This window comes from Prionailurus bengalensis, chromosome C1, assembly GCF_016509475.1.
Source record: "Prionailurus bengalensis isolate Pbe53 chromosome C1, Fcat_Pben_1.1_paternal_pri, whole genome shotgun sequence".
NCBI classification, from domain to species: Eukaryota; Metazoa; Chordata; class Mammalia; order Carnivora; family Felidae; genus Prionailurus; species Prionailurus bengalensis.
In genome coordinates, this window is record NC_057345.1 from 9,285,653 (window position 1) to 9,297,903 (window position 12,251).

General features: G+C 56.4%; 1 protein-coding gene across 4 annotated transcripts in view; it reads right to left on the minus strand.

Moving 5' to 3' along the window:
- DHRS3 (dehydrogenase/reductase 3) overlaps positions 1-12,251 on the minus strand; it is a 41,800-nt gene that overhangs the window by 9,445 nt on the left and 20,104 nt on the right. The window lies entirely within an intron of this gene.

Sequence of the window (12,251 nt, forward strand, 5' to 3'; positions counted from 1 at the left end):
GATTCTAGTTACCCTACACAGTTTGGAGTGACAGCACTCCTGTATGGTGTTCCAGAATGTTCTCAGGAACAAGCTGGCCTTCCTACCCAGTAGGTCTAGAGCCAGGTTTATGAGCACCAGCCTCCAGAATGGACTGGAAGGTCTTGGCCATGAGGCCCACAGAGGTGAAGTGGACTCCCCACCTAGCTGTGGCCCCACTGGGAAGGAGGGCACGAAGAGAGGCACCCAGACTCCCACTAAGAAAGAAATGCTGCCGTCCCCACAGGCAATAAATGTGGGACCCGTTGCACTAGGAGGAGACCCTGGTGGGGCCAATGAATGGACTCCTAACAGTGTTGGACAAACTTATGAATGGCTGGCCATAAAAGGCTCAGAAGAGAAGGCTGGTTCACTCTCAACCTTGACCCCAGTGAGAACAACCCACCTCCCCATGACATGATGTGTCCCTGGGTCCAGAGAGGCCCCCATCGGTAAAAGGGAACTAAGAACCTTAATAAAATTCAGCTCTGGCAGCACAGGGCAATAGAGGCAGGGGCTGGAAGGCATCGGAAAAAGGAAGAGATGGGGTTTCCCCAGGGATTAGTCTAATGGGTTTCTATTTTCATTTCTTCCTTCTAAAATTGTCAGTGAAACTCCTCCTTGAAAAATGAAACCCAACATGGTGCCCCGTGTATGAAACTAGGTTTCTTCACAAGGAAGACATTCCAGGTCCAACCACAGATTTTTCCCTCTAGAAGAAACTAACGAGAACAGGAAGGCCGTGTTGGGTAAGCAAGCGTTTTCAAGCGAAGGCTACAGAGGTGGCTCCAATCACACCAGCCCAGAACCCGATGGATTTCTCCAGTCCGTTCTGTGACACAGTAGAGAGAAAAGTCACACAGACTAGTTGGTGGTGGGAACGGTTTTATCAACTGTAGACCTTAAAATCTCAGAACTTTCACTTAAGCAGAAAGGGTCCCAAAGGGAGTAGTAGCTGGAGGGATACACAAAAGACCTGGTGTGCTCCCCCACCCCCAAACTTTCTGGAATGTACAAATCCCCTGAATAAAGCAATGGGCTTTATCTTATTAGGAAAGGAAACGAAAAGAGCTGGTGGTCTCCAACGGACCTGCTTTTCTACTAGTGCTTTAGATACTTTTGAAAATTTACAAAAAATGTTTATTTATTTTGAGAGAGAGAGAAAGAGAGAGAGTGGGGAGGGGCAGAGGGAGAGAGAGAATCCCAAGCAGGCTCTGTGCTATCAGCGTAGAGCCCAACATGGGGCCCGATCTCACAAACTATGAGGTCGTGACCTGAGCCAAACTCAAGAGTCAGACGCCTAACCAACTGAGCCACCCAGGCGCCCCTGAAATATTTTTAAAAAGAAAATAAAACTGTTTTTTCAACCCCTGAAACATCCCTGGGAAGGCCAGTTTGAAGACCCCACCTAGTCCAACCGCTTTATTTCTTATAATTAAGTCTTAAAATACAGGAAGTGTTTTACAAGGAAGGATTCCATCAGTGGCTCTCCATGACCACAAAAGTCCTTTAAGGGCAAACGGACTGCAATTAGACAGTCTCCAAGGGATACTTTCTTGTCTATTGAACTAAAAACAGACTTAGAGTGTGTTCCTTCAGGGGAGGCAGGGAGATTCACTTCAGGAAGAAGAAAAAAAACCATCTCTTGTGGGAAGGCAATTGGGTGTAAGCATCCTCCACTCCACCAAACCTCACCCTTGCCTTGTAGTCCTTGTCACCCAAGTTTCTTTCCATCCTCCCTTGTTACCCCATCTGCCTATCTGTCCATCCATCCATCCATCCATTCACTCATCCATCCATCCATCTACCCACCCAATCCATTCTTCTTCCACCCTTCCCTTCCCTTCCATCCATCCATCCATTCACTCATCCATCCATCCATCTACCCACCCAATCCATTCTTCTTCCACCCTTCCCTTCCCTTCCATCCATCCATCCATCCATCCATCCATTCACTCATCCATCCATCCATCTACCCACCCAATCCATTCTTCTTCCCTCCTTCCCTTCCATCCATCCATCCATCCATCCACTCATCCATCCATCCATCTACCCACCCAATCCATTCTTCTTCCCTCCTTCCCTTCCATCCATCCATCCATCCATCCATCCATCCATTCACTCATCCATCCATCCATCTACCCACCCAATCCATTCTTCTTCCCTCCTTCCCTTCCATCCATCCATCCATCCATCCATCCATCCATCCATCCATTCACTCATCCATCCATCCATCTACCCACCCAATCCATTCTTCTTCCCTCCTTCCCTTCCATCCATCCATCCATCCATTCACTCATCCATCCATCCATCTACCCACCCAATCCATTCTTCTTCCATCCTTCCCTTCCATCCATCCATCCATCCATCCATCCATTCACTCATCCATCCATCCATCTACCCACCCAATCCATTCTTCTTCCCTCCTTCCCTTCCATCCATCCATCCATCCATCCATCCATTCACTCATCCATCCATCCATCTACCCACCCAATCCATTCTTCTTCCTTCCTTCCCTTCCATCCATCCATCCATCCATCCATCCACCTCTTTTCTTCCTTCTACTCACCCTCTCCCACCATCCAACCACCCTCCATCTAATTCTGACTATGTCAGCCTGAGGTGAAGGTGATCTTTGGCCTCTTTTCTCCTCCCCTAGTCCCTGCTCAACCCTATCCCACCTCTAGCTCCTATGGGGAACAGGGCCACGGGGTTTGCACCGTTCCCTAGGGTCTGGAAGAAGGCAGTGCCTCTGAGGACTCTGAGAATTTCTGGACAAGTGGAAAGAGAAGGGAAGTGTAAAGCTGGGGTGGGTGTTGGCAGGTGCAGGGATCCTAGGGGCACAAGCGAGACCCTCAGAGGGTCTGGGGCAGTAGTACACACGGGAGGCCTGTATTCTGGGAACCTCGGGTTGCTTCTCAGCACACACAGGTGTGCATGGGGTTCCAGCAGAAGGGGCACCAGGGACTCCTGGCCGGATTAACTAATTCTCCGCCCCCCCCCCCCACCCAGTTCTCAGGCAGGGCAAGGAGGGTTGGGTCTAACCCCGCCTCCGGTCTGCCCAGGAAACCAGCCATCAGGAAACCAGGGAGGCCAGGACTGTCCATGTGGCTGGAAGAAAGCCCTGAAGAGGGAAACAGGGACTGGGGGAAAGGGGGCAAAGGGAACGCTGTGTCCACTCATTTCCTGTGGGTAGGGGATACATCCAGGCGGGGCCATTTCCTTTTCGGGGTCTGTTGAGGATGCCCTGGTGGGCTGGCTTCCTCATGCTCTGTGTTCAGAGCCTCCAGCTTTCCCTGGGCACAATGACAGGGCTGCTTGCTGCCCGCCCCGCCCCCCCCCCCAACCCCACTGGGCTGGGAGCCCCCTGAGGGCCCTCAATCCTGGCTTGTTCATTTGCACATTCTAGGGCCCAGCACGGCACATGCTGTTTGCTGGGTGAATGAATGACAGTTCACCTGCCACAGGTGGGACGGGCAGGGAGGAGGTATGAAGGCTGAGACCACCCCATCCTCCTTGATGGAGCCACGAAGGTCCTAGAACCCTCAACACAGAGTCTGCTTGGACCAAGATTCAGTGAGACCCAGATTTCCCCAGTGCCTCAAAACCACCCTGGGGCTGTGCTGTGATGTGAAGAGTCAAATCTGAGGTTGAGACCCTTGAAGGGGGCAAGGGGTTACTCTCAGATGGAAAAAGAGGCTCAGGGCCATGCATGGGTGCCTCACTGGTGGCCACGGGCGGGTCCTCTGGGGATGGGAGGGCTTCACCTGTGCCTTGCTGGCTTCTCCTTCTCCAGTGCCCTGCCTGGACCCCTCTGGGGACCCAGAGTTGCTGACCAGGAAACCGGCAGATTTAGCCCAGCAGGTCTGCCCACACGGTCCCTGCCCGGAGTCAGCTGGGGGTGACTCCGGACAGCTGACAGGACAAGAGTCCCACCCGGTGTCAGAACAGAGGAGAGGACAGGCAGGCAGGAGGCAGGGGTCTGAGAGGGGCGTGGGGTGAACAGGAGAGGAGGGAGCAGATTGACGAGCCCGTGGAACCCCAGCCGGCCTCCTCTGAATAAACTCCCAGGACAGGGAGCAGCTGGTGAGGGCCAGCGGGCCCGGGATTCACTCTTAGGCCTGGTTGATAAGATGAGGGTTCAGGGTGACTCCACACTGGCGGCCTCCCAGCCTCTCTGGGGCCAACGGTTAGCTCCTGTCCTTCAGGCTGCATGGAGGGAAGGGGACCAAGACATCCGGCCCCTCTCAGGCCACGGCCGCCCTGTCCGGCCCAGGGTCCCTGCCCTTCTCTCCCTCAAAGCTGCCCTCACCGCAGCTCCAGCCAGCCTGAGCCCGAGAAGCCCCAGAGTTGAAGGCCACTGTTACCCACTTCTCACAGCTGAGGAGACCATGAGGCCAGAGGTCGGAGGTCCGCGGGTCCAAGCCCTGCCTGCTCCCCAGGTCCCTGGCTCTGCCCCTTCGGGGCTCCCACCCAGCACGAGGTGGCTGTCTGTTTGGATCTCTCTCCCCATCGTGAGGATGAGCGAGGAAGCTCACGGTTACAGGTTGACACTCACACATCACATGCTGAACTTGGCCCCCAGTGTGCTGTCCTCGCCATTTCCCATCTACATCTTGTCTCCTGGATAAATGTCATTCGTTCCGAGTTCCCTGTGACCCTACCTAGTGCCCAGCACGCTGTTCTCCTTTGCTTTAAATGCCAAGCCTACTTGTGGACTCCTATTCATCCTGCAGAACCCTACTTGAATGCCCCCTTGGTTGTGAAGCTTCTCTGGCTGCTCCTTCTATCCTTCAATAACACACAATAATCCACAATAACAACATCATGACACAACAGCCAGTGTCTAGTGAGCATTTTCCATAGGCTGGGTACCCTCCGTGTGTTTTCTCCTTTCATCCTTACAATTCCATGAGTGGGTATGGTTACTCTGTCCATTCTGCAGGTGAGGCTCAGACAGGTAAAATGACTCGTCCAGGGTCACACCACTGGTGCAGTGCAGTGTGACCCGAGACTCACATGCCCAACTGCCAACACTGATCTTTGAGCGTGAACACCCCTGCCTCCCCCGCAAGCTTGCAAGGTCCTCTGGGGAATCCCATCCATTCTATCCATCTGGTAACCTCAGCACCCAGCAAGAGTAAAAGCCAACTAACACTGTCACATGACATTGGCCCAGGGAGGTCTCTAGAAAAAATCTGCTGGCCAGAGAACAGTGAGTGACTCTTCTCCACCCAGCCTTGCCTTCTTTGCCCAGAGATGCTTGCATGCAGGCCTGCACTTGGCATTCATTGCTGGAGTTCAGCTGCAGAGAGCACAGTCCCCCTCCCCAGTGACGTGAGCTGGGTGGTCTCCGGGCGGATCCCAGGAGGAGCATCTGTTTATAATCGGCGGCCCCGGAAAGATCTAAGTCCCTCGGAAGGTCTTTGGCAGAACAGCTCATGTCTCACGGGTCCCATGTCTTGGAGCGAAGCGATGCTGAGTTGGTTTCCCAGAAGGAAGAAAATACCCACCAGAGACCCCAAACCATGGCAGGGAAGGGGGGTGGGTGGGAGGGTCACGGTTTTGAGGGTGCACAGCTCTCCTCCACTCTTAGCACCTCCAGTGGGAGGACGTTCATAAAAACCCATTCTCAGAGCTTCGTGTGGCCCGCAAGGGGTGAGGGTTGGTGACGCTGGGAGCACGGACACGTGCTGTCCAGCGGAAGTTAAATTTTAAGCTCTCTTCTCTTTCACAGTCCTGCCTGTTTCCAAAAAGAGACCCCCTATCTTTTGAGAAGAGTGGCCGAGAACACAGGCTCAGGAGCCAGAGACTGCTGGGCTCAGTTCTCTGATCTACCCCTCAGAAGTTACACGAACTTAGACACCCACTGAACCTCTCTATAAATTAAGGTTATGAATTTCAAAGGGTGGTTGGGAAGATGAAGAAAGGACATGACAAACGCTCGCTATTATTATTATTCTTATTATTCACTCAGGAACATAAATAGATCTCTGCTCGCAGAAGATCCCACTCTCCCCCCATAAAACTGGGGTCACCGGGGTGACAGATGCCTGGAAGACCGGGGCTTCATTGCCTTGCTTCTAGACACAGCCTCAACTGGGGCCGCACCGCAGAATCTTAGAGACCTCTCCATTTCCATCCTTCCACTCGACTTACAAGACCCTCCTTTGTCCACAGTCCTGGGCCCACGAAGGTGGAGACCAGTGTCAAAACCGTCCAAGGATTTCCCGAGACAGGTGTTCCCGCTGAGCTCCGGGAACCCTGGGGGAATCTAGCGAGGAGCCTCCAGGGCTGCTGAGGGGTGGGAGGCTTGGTAGACGGGGTCCCTGCTCCCCCCTCCCCCACCCGGGTCATTCAGAGCACTGTCACTTTTATTCGTCTTCTAGAACAGCCATTTCTATACAGATTCCGTTGCTAAAAAAATAAAACGAAGTTTGAATACTACGGCTCTGGATCCTTAGCCCTTTCTTCTCTGGAATGGAAGCTTTTTTTTTTTTTTCTAGGAATGAACCCCAACCAGCTGCCTCCAGCTCTCACCCATTGGGAGTGCTGGGCGGTCATCCCCAACAGGCAAGCAGCCCACCTTGTCTTTCAAAGACAACCCTTCAGAATCCATGACAGTGATGGGATACTCCCTCGAGACATTTCAGATTTTCTAATCTTCCCACCTCCCCCCCTTCCCCGAGAGCCCCGTTTCTGCCCTCAACATGCACCCGTTTGCACCCTGCCCTTTGCATAGCCTCCGGTTCGCTGTCTGTGTCTCCCCCCCCCCCCCCCCCGCCGCTGATGTGTGACCCCAGCGGGTCAGAGGGGGCAAAGGCACTGGGCCTCCTTGCTGGGGGCTCAGGCCGGAGGCGGTTCCCCCTTCCTGTCCCCGTGCTGCCGAGCTGCCCGAGTGACAGGCAGGGCAGGCTCGCGCTGGCTTCGCTCCCTGTTTGGGCCTGCCCAGAATGTTCTGGCTACCGCCGGCTCAGCTGTTGGAGCGGACTGTTAGGAAGCTCCTCAGATTAGATCAGGCAGCAGTGTCCTCCTCCCACGAGTCCCTGACCACAGCCTGGAGCCGGACAGAGACTTCCTCCCGCCGAGGTCCGCCTGGAACTGGCCCGTGGGAGCCACGGGGAGAAGCGCGAGCATCATGCGGACACCTGCTGCAGGTCCCCACCCAGCCCTCTGGCAGCTCTAGGGAGGGGGGCCCCAGGCCCAATCCAAAAATGAGGAAACTGAGGCACGGAGGGGCTGTGTGATATGCCTGAAATGACTCAGCTGGTAACGGTAGAGCCGGAACTCCAACCCGCTGGGTCTGATGCCCAGTCCTGTGCACTCGGCCGCCGAACTTCACCTGCAGAGCGAAGAGCCACGTGACCCCATAAAGGGCCACATGTATGCACTGCACGGCTGTCACCGAGTGCACACCACATGACAAGGGCTGGACGGCAAGGCGTCCACCTCCCGGGAAGCCGCTGCCCTGTGACCGTGTAGCACGTGGCCCTGCTGACCAACTATGTGCCACAAGGGTGACAGTGATGATCCTCAACACTTTGCGAGGCTACCGGGGGCCTTTAGAGGCTGACGTGGGAGAACAGGTGAGGACAGGACCCACTGTCCCTGAGCATAGGTCAGCACAGTGGCCGGGGCAGTCGGGGGGGGGGGGGGTTGGGGGAAGGGGTGTGCCAGGAGCATCCCTGGTTCTCCCAGCGGGCAAGAAGGAGAACGGGACTCACCGCTGCCACTGCTAACGTTTCTCGGGCGCTTGCTGTGTGCCAGGCCCTGCTCTAGGCACGGTAGGTGAGGTCCTCACTACTGCCCGCAGAGGGGCATAACAGCTTGACTTGTGCCCCCCTCCCCAAGAAATTACGTCCAATTCCTAATCCCTGATACCCATGCGTGTGACCTTATTTGGGAAAAGGGTCTTTGCAGATGTAATGAGTTAAGGATCTTAAGATGAGATCACCCTGGATTAGGGTGGACCCTAAATCCAATGACAGGTGTCCTTATAAGAGACAGAAGGGAGACACACAGAGAAAAGAGGGGAGAGCCCTTCCAGGGGGCAGCCATGGAAGTGTGGTCCAGGAGAAAGGAAGGAAGAAGGCTAGGCCATCTTGGAGCTGGTGGAGTGGAGTCCCCAGGAGAGGGTGGCAGCATGGACAGGTTCAGGTAGAGTCCAGTTACATACTGCCCTTGACCTCTGGGACCAAGAATGTGTATTTGATCCATAAATAACATAGGGCCACTAGAGGCTTTTTTTTTTTTTTTAACAGTTTTAGGTTCACAGCAAAATGGAGCAGCAGGTACAGAGTCCCTACATCTCCCCTGCACCCCCTCAGGCACAGCCTCCCCAACTACAACGTCCCCATCAGAGTGGTACACTTGTTACAACTGATAAACCCACACTGACACGCGTAAGGTCCCTATGCCTTTTCCAGAATGCCATACAGTTGGAATCACAGTATATGGTCTTTTCAGACTGGTTTCTCGCACTTAGTATATACATTTAGGGTGCCTCCGTGTGTTTTCGTGGCTTGATGGCTCATTTCCTCTTAGTGCTGAATAGGATCTCATTGCTTGAATGTTTCAGTTTATTTATCTGTTCACTTAACGGAGGGCCTCTTGGCTGCCAGTTTTGACAGCAATGAACAAAGACGCCATAGACATCTTTGTGCATGTCCTTGCTTTCTGACTTTCCAGATTTCTTCTCGGACACACATCTCCCTCCAACAATGGAAGCCTTACGTCCATGAGGATAGGGGCACCCCGCCCCCCACCCCGCCACACACACACACACACACACACACACACACACACCCCTAACACTTTCACCTGCCAAGAGCCATGTCTTCAGCAACTATTCAGAAACCAAGTAGGACAACTGGGCTAAGTCCCCATCTCATCCCAGGGTGTGATTCTTGTGACTCTTTTTGGTTCCAGGACCACTGGGAAAACCTCCTCAAAGGGAAACTATCTCAAAGGCTGCCTCTAAGGAAGAGCAGAACAGCTTCTCACTTCCAGCCCGAAACTCAGGGGCTGACGTTTCTTTTCACAAACACTAACAGCCTACAAGCCTGGCCCAAGGGCTGCACCTCCTGTCTACCCGTAGACCACACTTGGCAAAACCCAGGAGTGGGAGAACTCAGGCCAGAATTGCTAGCTGACACCTCATGACCTTTGCCCCCACTCCCGCATCTGGACCTCCCTCCGGGCCGTTGCAGAGAACACCAGGTGACCTTGAGATGCAGGTGCCAAGAAGGGGAGGAGAGCCAGCGGTTACAGGCCACTCTCCAGCATGGAGCACATCTCCAGCATCACCATTCTGAGAAATGGGACCATAAGTGCCGTGCGTGAATGAAGCTCAGACAGGCTAAGTAATTCGTGCAGGCTGTGCAACCAGAAGTTTCAAAGCTTCAACCTAGACCCCAAAGCCAAGCTCTTTCATTGCTCCCTGTCCTCACTCACTCACTCACTCACTCGCTCACTCACTCGCTCACACACTCAAGGGGGCTTACTGAGTGGTGACCGCATGCCAGGCAGTGCTGGAAGCTCTGGAATACAGCAGGAAAGTTCTTTCCCCTCTCCTGGCATTTGCTCTCATGAGTGTACGAGGGAGATGGGGAACAACGAACATAGGAACAAATGCAATATATAAAGGTGGCCAAAAGTGCACGGAAGGAGAGGGAAGCTTTGTAGGGGGGAGGCTGGATGGAATGATCCCCGGGTGGGAGTGGTATTTACTTGGAAGGGGGGACAGGGAAAGCCTCTCTGATAGGATAACATTTGGGCAAACTTGAGGGAAGTCAAGGAGGGAGGGATGCAGATATCTGGGGCAAGGACCTTCCAGGCAGAGGGAGCAGCCAGTGCAAAGGTCCTGGGGTGGGAATGAGCTCAGGGTGTTGGGGTACAGCAGGGAGGCCAGGTGGCAGACACGAAGTTGAGCACTGCAGCTGTAAGGAGTGCGGGGGGGGGGGGGGCATGGAATTCCATTCCCAATGAGACTGGAAACCCTTCAGAGGGTTGTCACCACAGAAATGATCACTTTTGACTTGGCTTCTGGAACGGGTTCTGACTGCGGGATTTGGGGGTTGGGAATGGGAGTGGGAACCAGGGCGGTGCAGGGGGCCCTGTCAGGAGCTGCTCTACAGGCGGGTGACACTTGAGGCAGATGGGGCAGTTGGGTGAAGGTTCTGGAAGAGGAGGGTTCAGGACTGGGCAGCCGGAGGAAGAGGGGTTCCAAGAGGACCCCAAAGGGTTTGGTCTGAGACACTGGTAGAACAGTGGTCCTGCACTGAGCCTCTGAGCCTCCCTCTCCAGGGAAGGTCGGCTTTGGCAAGTCCCAGGTTCGGAGGAAGAGAAAGGTCCTGACGTCGATCCCCGGGTCCCTTCAGCATCCAGAACACTGGGCTTAGGCAAAGCGAGGGGGAGGGGTGGTGGAGAGTGCGGAAAGGGTTCCAGGTGGCGAGGGCCGCCTCCCCAGGAAGAGGGTGCCTGGATGCCGGCCAAGCAGGCCAGCTGCCCACCTAGCGCGCCCTTGGCCAGCTACCCACCTAGCGCGCCGCCGGTAAACACCCCAGTTTCCAATAACAAAGCGCCGGCCATCCCAACACCGCCCCTGACAGCGAAATGAGCCGCCGCAGCCTGCTCCGTGCAGGGAGGCGAGTCTGCGCTCACATGATGGGGTGAGGGGGTGGCAAGGAGGAGCCGCCGGGCGAAACCTCAACGGGTCTGGCAGGCGGCTCCAGGAAGTCTTTCTGAAAGCGGGCCCAGGGGCGGGAGGAGGGTGGGGGCCCGCGGGGGTCCCGGGAGGGGGTGGGGCAGGGCTGGGCTGGAGTCCTGGGTGGGGATCGGGCTGGGATCCCGTTTGGCGGACGGAAAAGGAAGGGAGAGGGTAGGGAAGAGGGCTGGGAGGTAGATGTGGAGGGGGCGGGGCGGCGCTGTGGTCCAGGAGGTGAGGAGGGGGGGGGCTAAAAGGAGGTGTCCGGAGCGCGGTTGGGGAGGGGGCGGAGCAGGGTGGAGGGGGCGGGGTAGGTAGGGACCTGGCCGGGGACGGGTTGGGGTGCGGATGGGAAGGGGCGGGGGCCGTGGGGAGGAGGGCCAGGCTGAGGTTGGGGGTGCGGGGAGGGGCGCAGAGAGGGAGGGGGCAGGGGAGGTGGGGAGGAGGGCCAGGCTGGGGCTGGGGTCGCGGCGCGCGCGGGGGCTGGAAGGGGTGCCCCTCCGGCCGCCGCCGGGACCGCCCGCGCTTCCTCCCCGCGGTAAACAAACGGCGTGACGTCACGGGCGCCGCTGGCCCGCGGCTGAACCCGGAGCTGTAAATGAGATGCAAGGTGCCAGCAGCCTCCAGGCCGCGAGGCCTGCGCGCCACACACGCTCCTCCGCGCCGGCCTGAGGTTACCCCAGCTGCACACACGGACAGGATGCTGCAAACGCCACCAGACATTGCAACACGCAGCCAGTCTGCTGGCCGCAGCGTGAACCCTCCGCCGCCCCCCTGGCAGGCACGGGCCCAGCTGGAGCGCGGCCTCCCTCCTCCAGAGCGTCCCCGGGGGCTGGCGGCGTCCACCCATCTGGGGTCAGCCTCTCCGCTGGGGACCCCATCCCCTGCCTCTCGGGGCGGGAGGGGGTTTTCAAAACCGAGGGCTGAGCCTCTGGGGTCAGCTCTGGGCTCTCTGCCCAACAGACTGGGGAAGTGCCTGCCTTTGAGCTCGGCTTTCTGGGAAGCTCATCCCTCTTCATGGAAGCAGAAGTGCTGGGGTGCTGGGGGCCCTTCCTCCAGGTGTGAGCAGATGCCAGCGTGTCCCGCCGGCTGCCCGCCTCCACCAGGCAGGGGACCACCGTTTGTTCCAGGCGGCTCCCAGAACGGCCCTGGCCCGCACACCCTTGGCAGCCCAGGTGTCTGAACTGCCCTTGGGAATGGCAGGCAGCCTGGCTGGGGCCGGCAGGCCAGCACTGTGCTCTGGAGTTGATTTGCTGTGTGACTTTTGGATGAGTCACTTGGCATCTCTGGGCATTACCGTCTCCCCCCCCCCCCGGGAAGTGGGAAGAATCAAAACTGGCCTCCCTGTGCCGCTGTGGGAAGGTCAAAAGTGCACGAAAGCCTCACCAGGCTCCTACGGCTGGCTAGAAGCCTTCAGATCCGGGGCCCGATGCAGAACCTGGAGACGTGGAAAGGAACCCAAGCAGGCCCTCTCTCCTCAGCCACCTACCAAACTTGCCTTCTGGATTTGCTGTGAGTGGCCAGGGCT